Here is a 16207-nt window from a genome sequence, read left to right as displayed (position 1 = left end):
GAGCTTACAGGGGACCAGGGAACAGAGGTAATTAGATAAATATTATAATACATGTGATTAGTATTATAGGTTAGTATCATACCATTATTCTAGTGGGCAGTAGTGGGGGCTTTGCTTAGTATTATGGGCCAGAGAAGGCCTTCTGGAAAAGAATGATGTTAGGATGAGATGTGATAGAACAGCAGAAATTAGCCAAGTGATGGGAAATAGGATCAGGAGCAGAGGTAGGTAGTTTTGCAATACTGAGATGAAAGATGACTTTTGGCAGGAGGTGTAATATGTGTAAAAGCATGTTTGAAGAATTTAAGTCCACAAAGCTACAGAATATAGAGTTTGAGTCATATGAGGTGGACTAGAGAATTTAGCTCCAGTCATTTGACAATTATGTGCTAAATGTTGTGATAGGTGAATTAAATAGATATGCTTCCTGTCTTTATCAACTTTACATTCTAGAGAGAGCAACACTAGGTAAATAAGGGAACAAATCAAAACCAAAATTAACATAGATTGTGCTAAGTGCAGTGAAAAAAAGAAATGGTATGCCATAGAAATGTGGGTGTGGCTACAGAGTAGTCAGGATGAGTTGGTAGGGGAAGTGACCCTTACACTGAAGCATGAAGTACTAGGAAAAGTCAGCCATTAGAAGGGAAAGAGAGGGACTTGCCTGATTTCCAGTGGTTAAAACTTCATTTTTCAATGCCGAGGGTGTAGGTTTGATCTCTGGTCTTGGATCTAAGTTCCCACATGCCTTGAAGGCAAAAAAAAAAAAAAAAATGTACAATAGAAGTTGTAATAAAGACTTTAAAATGGTCTATATAAAAAAAATCTTTTTTAAAAGGGAGAGAAAGAGCATACCAAGAAGAGACAATCTTAAGGACATGACTGGTGAGGTTGTTTGCCCAGGGTCATCCCAGGCAGTGAATGGCAAAGCTATGAAGATAGTATAAGCCTTTATTCTCCATGTTTGTTTGTCCAAGCCTATGTTGTTTGTTTAGTCATTCAACTGATTAATATTTATTGGCAACCAGGCACCATTCTGTGCTTCAGGGACACAAAATTATATCAGATATTCAAAATTCTTGCCTTCATGGGTTATGTCTTGCTCTTTTCCCGGAGTCATGTTGCATCTTTGGAGAGCAAGGGGAAGACAGAACACTTTCCATCTGTAAGTAATGAAAAAAATAGATTAGTATGAGTATGGCTTATGAATGAAAGGGAAATTGTTTACTTGTGTAATTGAAATGAGGATTCCAGGATGATTGAGTAACTCTCCATCTCTATTTTTCTCCTGTCCTTCTCTTAGTTCTTTTCTTTTCTGTGATTTAGTATTGCCCAGTTCCAGATTTTGTATTCATATACCACACTGCCCAAAAAGAAAAAAAGTTTCCAGAATTTGCATCATTAGCTCTGAATTTTGTTTTCATTGGGTTGACCTTGATGGAGCCAAGATAACATTCATGATGTCTGGCTTAGGCCTCGGCTCTGTATTTATTCCTGTGATGAGAATATTGCCAGATTCTTAATGGGGAGTGATATCAATCCTTGGGTGTGTATGTGCAGAGACTTATGAATGTTGTGTTATCACAATGAAGGGAGGGAGCTCCTAACTGACATTTAGTCACTGAAGACCAGGAGTGCTAGAGGTTCTTCAGTGCATGGGACAGGTTTGTACCACAAAGAAGTGTCCCATATTCTGCATACCTTTCAGATGTGCTTCTAGACAATATATAGGTGAAACGTTTTATGTAATCATCTGAACTTAGAGTTTAGCTGTGCCACATTTAAACACAAAATGGAGTTTGGGGAATGTGGGGAGGAATATTTTAATATATAGTGAATTTCCCAGAAATGTCACTATTGGATATTTGGTGAGAATATTGTACTTTGTTCAGAATTTTTCCAAGATTTGTTCATCCATTTGAAAAATCACATCAGAATTGTTATGATGCTCTGATATTTGAGATGTTTGTGCAATATACCTTATCACTTGCATTTGTAGGAGTCTCATTTCATGGTGGTTCCACGGAAAGGTACAGGTATTTGACTGCATTGTGTTAGTTGCTTAGTCATGTCTGACTCTACAACCCATGGACTGTGGCCCACCAGGTTCCTCTGTCTGTGCAATTCTCCCAGCAAGAATACTGCTGTGGGTAGCCATTCCCTTCTCCCAGGGATCTTCCCAACCCAGGGATTGAACCTGGGTCTCCTGTATTGCAGGTGAGTTCTTTACCATCTGAGCTACTGGGGAAGCCCTTGACTACAATAGCATGCCTAAATATTTACATACTGAAATATTTTTGTCTTATGAATTCCTTTGACTTCTACTTTACATTTTTTTTTGAGCCTTATGTTAATTTTTGAAATCATGGAGAGGATTGTTGGTATATTTATTTATGAATTAATTTTTTGGTATAAAAGGGATATTGGAAAATTGTTATTATTAACAGGGGCTGATGGACCTGGTGGGGTTGAAATCACTGGTTTGGACCTATCAGAGCCCACCTCTGCAGTTGGGGGTGAGGTTGATACTGTACAACCTGTTTAATATGCACGGGGGAAAAGGTAGAATGGATATTGGGGAGATAAAATGTCAGTGGGATACTCATTTTATTGTTAAAAATGTGCTTTTCTGAAGACAGAAGTGAAGTGATTACAGTTTAATATTTTTGTGTGTGTGTTTTATCAATCTCATAAATGACATACATCTCATAAATGACAGACCATCACTTCTGCCACATTCCATTGATTACACAGACCAACCTTGACACAAAGTAGGACTACACAGGAGTGTGAATACCAGGTATGAATACCAAGAAGTGATAGGCTCCAGTACCCTCGGGTAGCTGAAGTGCCATTCTAAAGCTTAGTATAAAGCGAAGGTTTCTTTTTTAAAATTGAAGTATAGTTGATTTGCAATGTTGTGTTAGTTTCAAGTGTACAGCAAAGTGATTCAGTTATGTGTGTGTATATATATCTCATACACATATGCACACACTAGTTTTTCAGATTCTTTTCCATCAGACTTTATTACAAGATATTGAATATAGTTCCCTGTGCTATACAGTAGGTCCTTGTTGTCTCTTTTATATATAGTAGCATGTATTTATTAATCCCATACTTCTAATTTATCCCTTCCCCCTCTGGTAGTCGTACATTTGTTTTCTGTGGCTGTGAGTCTGTGTCTGTTTTGTAAATTAAGTTCATTTGTGCCATTTTTTTTTTTTTAGATTCCACATGTAAGAGGTATATGTGATATTTGTCTTTCTCTGATTTACTTCACTTGGTATGATAATCTCTAGGTCCTTCTATGTTGTTGCAAATGGCATTATTTAGTCCTAATATTAAATGCACTCTCAGGTAAAATCTGGAGAAGGCAATGGCACCCCACTCCAGTACTCTTGCCTGGAAAATCCCATGGACGGAGGAGCCTGGTAGGCTGCAGTCTATGGGGTCGCATAGACTGAGAGTCCGACACGACTGAGCGACTTCACTTTAACTTTTCACTTTCATGCACTGGAGAAGGAAATGGCAACCCACTCCAGTGTTCTTGCCTGGAGAATCCCAGGAACGGGGGAGCCTGGTGGGCCGCCATCTATGGGGTCACACAGAGTCGGACACGACTGAAGCGACTTAGCAGGTAAAATCTAGATTAAGATAATTTTTTGTTGTGAATACTGGCCCAAAGTGTTTATTTTCAAAAGCAAGTTCACCTGGGATGAAATGTGACACAAGTTTTATTTCATGTTGAAAATTTTGTCAGTTTAGGTTTCAGATTCTCGCTTTTGACAGTTCAGTTTGTATAGGCACCTCTCATTTGCTGCTTTAACATCACATTTTCCATTTTAATGTTGTGCACGAAATCCATGCTTCCAGCATCTAGAAGGGTTCTCAAACATAAACTTGATCTGGCCTGAAGTTGTGAAAGAGGGATGATGACTGAAATACTAATTTCTAGTAAGAGAATCATCATAGAATCAATAGTAGGATAGAAGTGGAAGGCAGCAAGCAAAAAAATGGAGAATTTTGGCTTGGTTTATTTAGCAGGCTAACCAGTTGAGATAGTAACTCAGATTAAAGTTGAATAAACATATCTGGTTCCTTTAAAGCTGGGCTTAAAAAAGATAGAACATTTGAAAATGGCCATTTTAGCTAGGGGGAATAGATTTTTTTCTGCTGCTACAAAATTCACACCTAAGTGAAACTCTTATCTGTTTCCTTGAATTAAATGAAAAGTGTTTCTATTGCTTTAGTCATAATGTATCTGGTACGGTGCACACACTGGGCTTTTCCAGGTGCACAACCGAGAGCCATTTGAATTTTGCAGAAGGATTTGTGGTGAGCTACTGGGAACATGCCCAGAGACCTTCACTTCAAGGACTTTCTAAGTTTCTATAAAATAATGGATTTATATGCCAAGCTTCCTCTAACTATGCAGGAGTTAACTACTTGCTGTTGGATAAGCTTAAATGCACAGAGAAAGTGCAAATGTGACCTCTTTTTTTTTTTTTTTTTCTCCCTGTGTGTGGATGCCAACCAGGGAGTCTTTACAATTTCAAGGGTTGTAGGTGACCTCTTAATTATAATTACTTAGCAGGGAACCAGCTCTGACATTTGGCCTTTGTGCCCTACATTTCTAGCTGGTCTAGTGAACCGCAGTGCTGCGTTGCCTCATATGTTGCCTTCTTTCCACAAAAGCCAGTGAGCTCTATGGCATTGGCCCTTTTCATTAGTAAGGTTTTCCCATTTTAACATATCTTATGTCAGTTGGCTTTTTTGGTTTTGCATCAACATTGTAATCAGTCGCTACCATTTTGTTAAGCTATTTGTTGATGCTTATCCCTTGTCGGGTTCTCAGTTTACTAACCACTGATATGATTTTCACTTTTCAGAAAAGGATTTTTACAGTTTAATAGAATGTTCCCAAACAGACCATTTTCTCTCCCCTCTCTTCTCCCTTTCTTGACTCTTGCTTATAAATTGGTATGTTCCTCTCAAAGAAAACATACTGTGTTTGGAAAACAGGAACAATTAAAACATATCAAATATGAGTCAGTGGATTTCAAGTGCCAACTAGAATGCACGCTATGGGAAGCATGTCATACGTCTACATACAGAAATGCTCTCAACCTCTGTGAACAGCCCTTGTGCTGTGCCTGCCACTGAAGTAAGTGCTCCAGAAGTGCCAAATGGAACAAATTGAGGAACACACCAAATAAGCACTTTCTAAATCTAACTAATAAGGAACTCTCATTTTCATTCCTATTTCTACCATAGTATATCCTGGCCAGTGAGTTGGGCAGTAAAAATATCATGAACTGGTCTTACTTTATCAGAAATATTAGTTTATATATTCATTTATTCCTTTCTCCCTTGAATCATGTAGCTACTTTTGCCACTTCAGTTTTGAGCTAAAATGTAAAATGCTTTCCCTCCTTCAAGTGAGTTTCAGCAATTACAGGGAAAACTCTGAAGGCTTCCTGATAACAGTTGAAAATATACAAGTTACCTTCTTTGCTGCCAGTAAAAGAAATGGCGAAAGGGGACATGATGTATGAGGTCACAACTGTGGTTTTGAAGTCCCTCAGGCTCTCCAGTTAGTTGTGACACTGGAGGCAATTTACCTCCAAGAAGAGCTACTTCTTGTCTTCTATTAATAATTTATTCCTAAAACCAGCTGCTAAAATGTGAGGAGATTAAGTTCATGAATAGAGCAAATACTTTGGATTTATGTTTATCATCTGTTGTAACAAGGAAATGGGATTTCTGGCTTAGTCTAATGTGCTGGTTAATGGAGTGTTACCAAAGCATAACAGAGACTTCTTCTTTATCCGATATTGTTGGGAAATGGAATATTATGGTATTTTTGATCCTCAAGAATTGCCACATATGCCTGCTGAAGCAGTGACTCTCAGCTGGGAACAATTTTGCCCCCTAGCGGACATTTGGCAGTGCCCGCGGATATGTTTGATTGTCAGGGTGGTGGGAGGAAGAGGTGCTGCTAGTGTTGAGTGGATAAAGCCCAGGGAGGATGCCGTGCATCCTGTGACACACAGGACGGTTCTCACAAGACATTATCTGGTCCAAAATGTCTGTAGAGACTCTGCTATGCAGCCTGGCACTTTTTATCAAAGTAGAATTCAGCAAAATTCAGTTAACTACAAGATGACAGCAAATACTTTTGGTGATTTAGATGATAATTTAACATCTTACAGTGCTTCAGTGTCTTTATCAACATTAATTACCACTATGTTGGTAAAGGATAGGAGTGTTGGTTTGTGAAGATTCCTGGGTGCTAGAAGGCTAAGGATGTTATGCTGTGGTGCAATTATCTGAAGAGGCTCAATTAATTCTTGTGTCATAACAGTTATTGGAGTTAGAACTGCTACTTCTTTCTTATAGGGAGGATCATTTACTTTTCACATTACCATAAAATTGAAATATGACTTTGTCTCTGTTAGTGTGTTTTAAATATACTTTAAAAATAATAGGTGACATGGTCTTGGAAGAATACTGCTCTCAACACAGCTGTTGTTACAATATTCCATGCTTTTATTTTAAGCCTACTAGGGGAATATACGGAGAAGGCAATGGCAACCCACTCCAGTACTCTTGCCTGGAAAATCCCATGGATGGAGGAGCCTGGTAGGCTGCAGTCCGTGGGGTCACTAAGAGTAGGACATGACTGAGCGACTTCGCTTTCACTTTTCACTTTCACACATTGGAGAAGGAAATGGCAACCCACTCCAGTGTTCTTGCCTGGAGAATCCCAGGGACGGGGGAGCCTGGTGGGCTGCCGTCTATGGGGTCGTACAGTTGGACATGACTGAAGCAACTTAGCAGCAGGGGAATATAAGAAGGAAGGAATTTTTCTTCACTCATTTGGACAAAGTTTGTGTGCACAATACAACAAAATGGAAAAGAAAAATACTGCTTCTGGTTAGGAAAAATGAAGGAATCTGTTTATTATTAGTCAATGAATTAAATATTATGTGAGCTGTCTCATTCACAATCTGGGGCTAGCACAGCAAATAAGGTAGAACTTTTTATGATGTCATTTACTGAATTTTTTGAAAAATAATAGAAGTCTCAAGCATGACACTAAAAGTAATTTTTTGTGTCTGTAGTAACTTGCACACATGGATTCAGGTGTGATATATGAGATTTAAGAGTGTGGCGACTTCTGTCAATGTATGGCAAAACCAATACAATATTGTAAAGTAATTAGCCTCCAATTAAAATAAATAAATTTATACTAAAAAAAAAAAAGAGCGTGGAGACTTAAAAAAATAGAAACCACTGATTATGTGACCCTAGTCTTGTCCTTTGAACCACACTAAGAGTTATAAGGTGATTAAGTATAGGTTGTCATCAGTAAGTAGGCTTATGCTGTCAATGATTTCTTTTTACTAAGCACATATTAAACACCTAATATTTGCTATGCTATTCTGGGAAGAAGAGATTAAAACATAAATCAGGAATAGTCTCTGCCCTTCTGTGCAACTGCTGGAGGAGGTGCTGGGGCTGGGGAAGAGAGAGTTGGACAGGGAAGTGTTGAGATTGTGGAGTGGGACAGGAGCGGTGGGGAGTTATATGAATATTCACATCAGTGGTAGGAGGATAAAAAAAAGCATGAAAGAAACAAAATCTGTCACTTATACCTGTTTTGACCTCTTGTTTTTTTTAACTGGGATTTGTTTATTTTTTACTCTTTCTGTTAGACATATTTAACTCTCAATTGTGTTGAATAACAAGCCTTGGGAAGGGCATGGTAAACATAAGCTTAGTATGTGTTTCACAAGCTCTGAGTTTCCTAAGAAATGAATTGTCTGAGTGTGAACTCAGTGCACTGATTTTTGTCACGCTTAAACCTGTGGCTTCCAGGGCCATTCTCTAAATAGATTAACATTAAATAAACAGTGAAAAATCTTGAGCCTATATATTCTGCAGTTTCTATTTCAAAGTGTAATCCTAATTAAACTTTTACATATTTTTGTTTTGTCCTAGAAGAGAGTGATCAAATTGACCTGAACAAACTGCTGAGATGGAAGGGAAAAATGTAACCTAGGTAGGCAACAATCTCAACACGTTCAAAACAGAATGTATAATTTTCCACCATACTCTTGTTTCTTACTCTGTACCCATTTTTTTCTTGCCTTGATTGTGCCTCCAGTGGATTTATTCCTTGCCAGTCTTGATAGCTTCAAATCTGTTCTCCACATGTGATGTCAGTAATCTACAGAAACCACAAATATGACAGGAGTAATATTAGCAGATAACATTTAACTAATACTTACTATGTACTTGGTATTCTTCAAAGTGCTCAATATATAGTAAATCTCAATTTTCACAATACTATGATATCAGAACTATTATTACCTTTAATGCACAATCGACATAAAATGAAGATTTATTATACTTGCCAAAGGAGGAAGACAAGAATTGGGAATGGGTGGTGAATGATGGAGTTGATCATTTTTTGGAAGTTGCCATCTTCCTTCTGACCCATTTCCTTTACCAGTTCTTCAGCACTTTTGGATTTATAATTATCTTGTACTCAAGCTCCACTTTCTAATGGGAGCACAGGAGAACACCATTAGGGCCAAACAGGCTAAATCCAAGACTACATCCAGTACATGAACCCATGATGAAGCATTCATGTACCCAGCAGACTCTATCGCTCTCAATTTTTAAAAATGTATTCCATAAAATACTGACTGAAAACAAGTAAATTGGTGAGTATCTTCCTAAAACAGTAAATCAGTATATCATGTATTATAGAGTATTTATTTAGTGGATTTTGAGAAAAAAAAGTTGCTCTATTAAAAAAAAAGATTTGTTAAAAAAAAAAGACATAACTTTTCAAGAGCCATAATACCGAAACATGGTTCGCTTAACAGTTACTGTGAACTAGTTTATGCTTTTCTTAAAGTCCTTCAAGGTTCTGCTTTTGGGTGATTCTCTAGCATCATTTTTCCCCACTTCCCATCTCAGCCCTTTTTGATGTTGTTGTTCAGTCACTCAGTCATGTCCGACTTTTTGCGACGTCATGGACTGCAGCATGCCAGGCTCCTCTGTCCTCCACTATCTCCTGGAGTTTGCTCAAATTCGTGTCCATTGAGTCAGTGATACTATCTAACCATCTCATCCCCTGCTGCCCCTTCTTTTGCCTTCAGTCTTTCCCAGTTACTTGTTGAGATTGTTGTTGTTGTTCAGTTGTTCAGTCGTGTTCAACTCTTTGTGACCCTATGAACTGCAGCATGCCAGCCTTCCCTGTCCTTCACCATCTCCTGGAGCTTGCTCAAATTCATGTCCATTGAGTTGATGATGCCATCCAACCATCTTGTCCTCTGTTGTCCCCTTCTCCTCTTGCCTTCAATCTTTCCCGGTATCAGGGTCTTTTCCAATGAGTTGGCTCTTTGCATCAGGTAGCCAAAGTATTGGAGCTTCAGCATCAGTCCCTCCAATGAATATTCAGGATTGGTTTCCTTTAGGATGGACTGGTTTGATCTTGCAGTCCAAGGGACTTGGAAGAGTCTTCTCTAACACAACAGTTCAAAAGCATCAATTTGTCTTTATACTTAAGCATCTACTCAGTGCCGTTTCACCTGGGTTCCCACTGCATTAAATATCCATTTCCCCCTTCTTTATGCACAGAGTGGGTGTGTGGCTCAATTGAGCAATTATGAACTTTGGAAACCTCAACCTTTTAAGGGGGCTATTAGCAAACCTGTTCAAACTGTGTCCTGGAAGGACACATTATCTTTATTCTTCTGGTCAAAAACCAAATCTACCCTCTGCCCTGGAAAGAGAATCACTGTGTCTTGCAAGACTGTTTGATAAACATTCCTGAGCAGCTAGTCTAGAATACAATAGCTGATAATGCTTTTGCTTAGAAAGTGCAGAAACAGGAGAGATCCTTGGAGAATTGTGCTCCAGTTGTTGCTCTTGGCACATATTAAAATTACTCATTTAAGTTTCTGGTTGGAGAGTGTATTTAGAGGAGAAATTTAATCTTATCAATCTTTACATTCTTAACATTTAGCATAGTGCTTATCCCAGAGTAGAGATTAATATTTGTGAAATAAATGAATAAATGAAGGCTTTTAGAAATAAACTACACTAAGCACAACTGTTTCAAATGCCAAGTGGCTCATTGGTAGCCACCTGGTTTTCCATGATCCAGACTCTGAAACCTTTGAAATAATTTCTTACTATATAATGATAATGCCAAATGTATTAGTTATTATGGACCCAGAACTTAAACTCTTTATAAATAATGCCTCGATATGTATCGATAAGCAACCCTTTGAAATGGTACCATTATCATTTGCTATTAAAGACAGAGATTCAGAAAGGTTATGTAACTTGTTCGTAGTCACACAGATGGTCCGTGGTGGAGATGAGATTTGAACAATGGCAAGTGGTTTGACTTTGGAGATTGTGTTTTTAGACACTTAAGTGGTAGAGGCCCTCATAGGAGAGGAAAGAAAAAAGTCAGCCTGAGTTATCGTAGGTTTTCTCAACAGATACTCTGTCTCCAAAGCCAAACTTGGATAGATAGAACAAAAAACAGATTCTGACATGCATTTGGTGAACTAAACAGGTTTTGATAAAGATGTCTTTTTTGCAAAGGAAATTCTTTGAGGATAGTAAGACAAAGGTAGCATCTTTAGGGATGAAGGATCCACAAAGACGTTATTTTTGCTAACCTCCAGCTAACTAGGCTAGAGTGGGGCCAGCGTCATGGGCCTGTTACCGATGTAGTCACATGGGGTCTTGCACTTAGAAGGGTTGTGCTTTGAAGGGTTTATTGGCTGCTTTTGTGCTCTGCTATCCCTGTCTTGAAATTCTTTTTTAAAATTTCATTTAGTTTTGACTGTGCTGGGTCTTCACTGCTGTGCGTGGGCTTTCTTCAGTTGTGGTGAGCGAAGGCTACTCTCTAGTTGCAGTGTGTGAGCTTCTCATCGTGGTAGGTTCTCTTGTGGAGCACAGGCTCAGTACCTGTGGCACCTGGACTTAGTTGCCCAGTGGTGTGTGGCATCTTTCCTGGATCAAACCCATGTCCTCTGCATTGGCCTGTGGATTCTTAACCACTGGTCCTCCAGGGCAGTCCTTGAAATTCTTAATACTTTTTCCATAAGGGGTCCTGCATTTTCCTTTTGTTCTGGGCATCTCAATTTTTGTAGCTAGTCGTGGGCTGGAGTCTTGGTTAATCATTTATGTGGCTAATTATTTGACAATGGGGAAGGAAGGTGGACTGGCAACACCAGAGGAGCCACCAGTAAAGTCCTCAGGTCCTCAGTATTCATACTAGAGCTCTGGAGAGAGAAGCTCAGGCCTTGAATTTCAAGGCTATGGAATATCTAATTCCTAAATATTTGATGATTCTACAAGATTGCCTTCGGATTGATTTTAAGATATTTATTGTAGAATACCAGTCTGTCTTAAGGGAAAAAATATTACAGATAGTATTTTCTGGAGTTTTAAAGATCTTAGATCTATTTTCATTCTTTTTCCTGGTTGGCTGGTTTGTTTGAGGTCAATTTAACCATTCTTTTTTTTTTTAACAAGCACCAAATCAATTAAATGAAAAATAATATTTCCTTGTAACAGGAATCAATATCCACCATTTCCATTTTGATAAGTTACATTTCCATTATCTTTCATAAATGTGAATGCACTTTGTGACTTCAGGGTTTTTTTTTTCTTTTTGATGTGTGTGTGACAGTGTAGGTTCAATATGCTTTATATCATCAGGTTTGCTAGCATATTTCAGTGATGTTAGCAAAGATTCTATTTGTGATACCTCAGTAATTCTACCTACCTACTGCTGCTTTTTCTTTATGTCCTCAGGAACCTTACTAAGAGACTTTCTATAAGTTTGGGTGACATCCATCTGCATTTGCTTCCGACCAAGTGAAAGTCATTCAGTTATGTCCAACCTTTTGCGACCCCATGGACTATACAGTCCATGGAATTTTCCAGGCCAGAATACTAGAGTGGGTAGCTTTTCCCTTCTCCAGGGGATCTTCCCAACTCAGGGATTGAACCCAAGTCTCCCATGTTGCAGGCGGATTCTTTACCAACTGAACCACTGGGGAAGCCCTGTTTCCAACAAACACACATGAAATCCAGATCTTACTTCTGGTGATTATTTTCTTCTGTACGTGTTTATATCATTGTCTCTGCTATCTTTGAAATTTACCCTGCTGAATTCCACCATTCTCCACATTAAAATAAGCAGGGGTAAAGAAAACACTGATTTGTGATGCAGTTTCTTAAAAACCACTTGTCCTGATTTATCGTTACGAATTTTCCAAGTCCTAAATCTTTTCTGTTTTCAAATGATTATATTCTGATGAATACTGAGTTGAATTTTACTTAAAATAGGAGAGATTCTCTAGGGAATGAGTTCCATAACCTCTGATGCCACAGTTACCTGTTTTACTGCCGCAGACCCAGCAGAGGGAGCCCAAGTTAGTGAACATAATTTTCTCTGTAACTATTTTGATGACCCAAATGAGTAACTCATGGTCCAAAGGAGATTTTTTGAGGGGCAGGGGGAGCAGTCAGAGTATATGGGGTATATGTATGCATGTGTTAGAAAGAGAGTAGACGGGAGAAGTAAAATAGAAGTTGCCAGCCATGTGGATTTTAAGATGCACTTGAAATGTGGGAGATATATGACATCTTCTGAAGGGAAACGACAGAACTGATGGAGAGAAGCATTTAATTTTCAGATCCTGAGGAGGTAGTTTCATGTTAAAGGTATAAAATTACTTTCTTTTTCTTACTTTTCCAGTTAGTTCTCCCTTTAAAACTTTTTATTAATAGATTGAATTCTTATACATTTCCATTTCTTGTGATTTTTATATTCAGGGTAATTTCCCATTGAAAGCTTTTTTAAAAATTCCCTTCCTTTGTCTGTTACCTTACTGGCCCACACATTGTGCATCCTTGTCAGAGTCTAGAAAATCTTGGAACTGTTTAAATTTAGGTGAATATTTATTCAATAGATTAATCAATTAGTCCACCAACTATGCACACAGCAGTTATTGAACTTTTAGTTCAATATGAGGTGCAGAACGTGTGTACATCTGTGTATATGGGGAAGCGGTGTAGTCACAGGGGAGAATTGAAGCAAGTTTCTGTGCGCAATGAACTTACATGTAGTTGAGTCAATAAGTGTGTTTGGTAAAAGACAAAACCTTATGTATGCGACCAAATGTTAGGCAATAGTTCTAAGTGCCCACAAAGTTAAACTGAGCATAAAGTAGGTGTTCACAGAAGAGACCTGCAGATCCTTGAGGTGGCTGGAGGAGCCCAGAAAGGTCTCAGGGAGGATATGTATGGGCCTGAATGATGAGTGTATGGGTTCTGTGTATGGTGAGAGCAGAAGAGAGGAGGGAACCAGGCCTCCTTTGGTAGAGAAGCAACTTGAGAGAGGCTGTGAGGAAGAAAGCATGGTTGTGATGGCGATACGGGGCAACTGTGAGGGGTTGTGGTGTTCGTGTACTGCATACTCCTGGGGGTGCCACTGATACCAGGCCTATGTGAATGGTGCTACTGGAGGCACCGAGCACCTTAGCATGAGTTCTGGGATGACAATGGTTATGTTGAACAGTGACTTCTCATTCTTTGTATATTGTATTAATATAGCCATCAATCTACTCTATTGAGAGGAATCTATATAGAGACAAGAGAGCACAGCGGGTCCAGATGAAATGTATAGTCAGATAGCCTGGATGTGAATCTTGGGCACATCAAAATACAGATGTGTGACCGAGGTAAGTTTTCAACCTCTCTAGGCCTTATTTCCCTCTTCTGTAAAATGGCAAGTAATAATGGTTTCTATTGCATGGAGTTGTAATGGTTAGATGAGATACAGTGTCATATGCTTAAAACAGTGCCTATGCTAGGCACTGTGAGCCCTCAGCATTAGCTGTTATCATAAGAGAACTGACGTGTGACTCAAACAGAAAGCAAATATCCTACTCTTTCAGGTGTAGAAATACTCCATTAGGCTTTCTTTTATGAAAACCCAGGGTCTCATCTAGGTATCTTTGTCTTTTGCTGGTGAGGAGTGATGAAACAGATTATATGGTTTAAGATCATACCAGTTTCACAGGCTGATTTATGTAAATGAATCAGGTGTGGCCAACCTTGTTTCAATAAATTGAAGATGACACTTATTTCAGTCAGACTGGTGCTCACCTGGGAATTTGATGGTTCTGGTTGTGCTGGCAGTGCCTCCATATTTTCCAACTGTTTCAGACCGTGGACCGAATATAAGCTCTGTGAGGGCAGGAACCATGCCTACCTTGGCTATTCTTGTATGTCCTTATCATTTCAGTTCAGTTCAGTGGCCCAGTCACTCTTTGCAACCCCATGGACTGCAGCATACCAGGCTTCCCTGTCCATCACCAACTCCTGGAGCCTGCTCAAACTCATGTCCATCGAATTGGTGATGCCATCCAACCATCTCATCATCTGTTGTCCCCTTCTCCTCCCGCCATCAATCTTGCCTAGTATCAGGGTCTTTTCAAATGAGTCAGTTCTTCGTGTCAGGTGGCCAAAGTATTGGAGCTTCAGCTTTAGCATCAGTCCTTCCAATGAATATTCAGGGTTGATTTCCTTAGAATTGACTAATCTGATCTCCTTGTAGTCCAAGGGACTCTCAGGAGTCTTCTCCAACACCACAGTTCAAAAGCATCATTTCTTCGGCCCTCAGCATTCTTTGTCCTGGTACCTGACATTTACTCTTTATTATGGGTCAATGATTGGATGAAATCATGATTTTTAAAGTTCTCCTTGTCTTTTACAAATATGTGGATAGTTCTATTCCTGGCATAGATGAAGTAGGCATTACAACAGAATGTCTTGAGTGATGTCTAATTAAATATCTTTCCTGGTGTTTTATCATTGCCATAAAATGAAAATCACATATTTCAGATCACTTAATAGCCTACAGATGTTGTCTTATACTTCATGTAATTTTCTACAGCATTCATATGAATTTGCTAGTAATATTCCTTCCATTTAATAGATTGAGCCATTTAACTCTACTGAGATTCAGTTACTCAATCTTACACATGGATTATTGTGGAATTCAGGCTTAATCTGAGGTCTTTTGACTGTAAGTGCAAAAATCTTTCTTTTAATTTTTGCAGCACCATACTTTTCCTGCCTGGATTAAAAGCCTACACAATTATATTTGCTGCCCAGGGAAGGATGAAGTGAAGTCACTCAGTCGTGTCTGACTGTTTGTGACTCCATGGACAGTAGCCCACCAGGCTCCACTGTCCATGGGATTTTCCAGGCAAGAATACTGGAGTGGGCTGCCATTTCCTTCTCCAGGGCATTTTCCCAACCCAGGGATTGAACCCGGGTCTCCTGCATTGCAGACAGATGCTTTTTACCGTCTGAGCCACCAGGGAAGCCCAGGGAAGGATGGGGCTTCTCTAAATTTCTCATATGGGCATACGTTATTTGTGAGATTAGGTTTGAATTACCTTGGAAGACACCCAAAGCTCTTAGGGGATGTGATACTGGCCAGAGCCTTGAGGTGGGAGGAGTAGTGGAACAGAGTTAGAATCTCTCTTGGGTAGCTTATAGAAATCATGGCATGTCCTTTGGAACTGGAAGGCCTGGATGGGATGCTCCACTAGAAGTTTTGAATAAAGGCAGTGGGAGTGTGGAAAACAAAGACAGGGAAGGAAGACTGGAAAAGAAAGGGCCTTGCACAGGCATTACAAATCTTCATAATTTTATGTAGAGCTGATCTTGTTATTGAGTCAGATAGAAACCTAAAGCCAAGAAACTGAGTAGGCTGAAACTGTCTGACTGTATAGGGCTTCAGGACGAGAGAGTTTGGAAAGACCCTGTTTTTCAGTTCTTCCTCTTCTGGGTTTGGAGAAAAGTCTTCATCAAATATATTGGCAACATTCATCATCTTCTATGCCAGACTTTTGGAGAAGGAAATGGCAACCCACTCCAGTATTCTTGCCTGGAGAATCCCATGGACAGAGGAGTCTGGAGGGCTACAGTCCTGGGTTCGCAAAGAGTCGGACACGACTGAAGTGACTTAGCATGCACACGTGCATGCCAGTCTTTACATTATGCTCTGAGGCAATGCCTAGAAATGGATTTTGCCTGACAAATTTTACTACTGTTGACAGTTTTTATTCTAAATTCCCAACATCATGAA

At 39.3% G+C, this 16207-nt stretch overlaps 1 protein-coding gene across 22 annotated transcripts in view; it reads left to right on the top strand.

The window, feature by feature from the left end:
• The window catches only part of TAFA2 (TAFA chemokine like family member 2), a 582804-nt gene that overhangs the window by 67580 nt on the left and 499017 nt on the right, over positions 1-16207 (top strand). For 6 of the 22 annotated variants that reach the window (XM_055579232.1, XM_055579230.1, XM_055579197.1 and 3 more), the window contains one exon: positions 8005-8065. The exons of 7 other annotated variants lie outside the window; for them this stretch is intronic. The gene's annotated coding sequence lies outside the window, so the exon portion shown is untranslated. Of the gene's footprint in view, positions 1-2106; positions 2218-8004; positions 8733-16207 lie in introns of all 22 variants that reach the window. 9 more of the 22 variants (XM_055579108.1, XM_055579164.1, XM_055579125.1 and 6 more) reach the window with 8 other exon arrangements.

Source organism: Bubalus kerabau, chromosome 1, assembly GCF_029407905.1.
Source record: "Bubalus kerabau isolate K-KA32 ecotype Philippines breed swamp buffalo chromosome 1, PCC_UOA_SB_1v2, whole genome shotgun sequence".
In the NCBI taxonomy this organism is placed as follows: Eukaryota; Metazoa; Chordata; class Mammalia; order Artiodactyla; family Bovidae; genus Bubalus; species Bubalus kerabau.
This window is presented reverse-complemented; position numbering and strand designations above follow the sequence as displayed.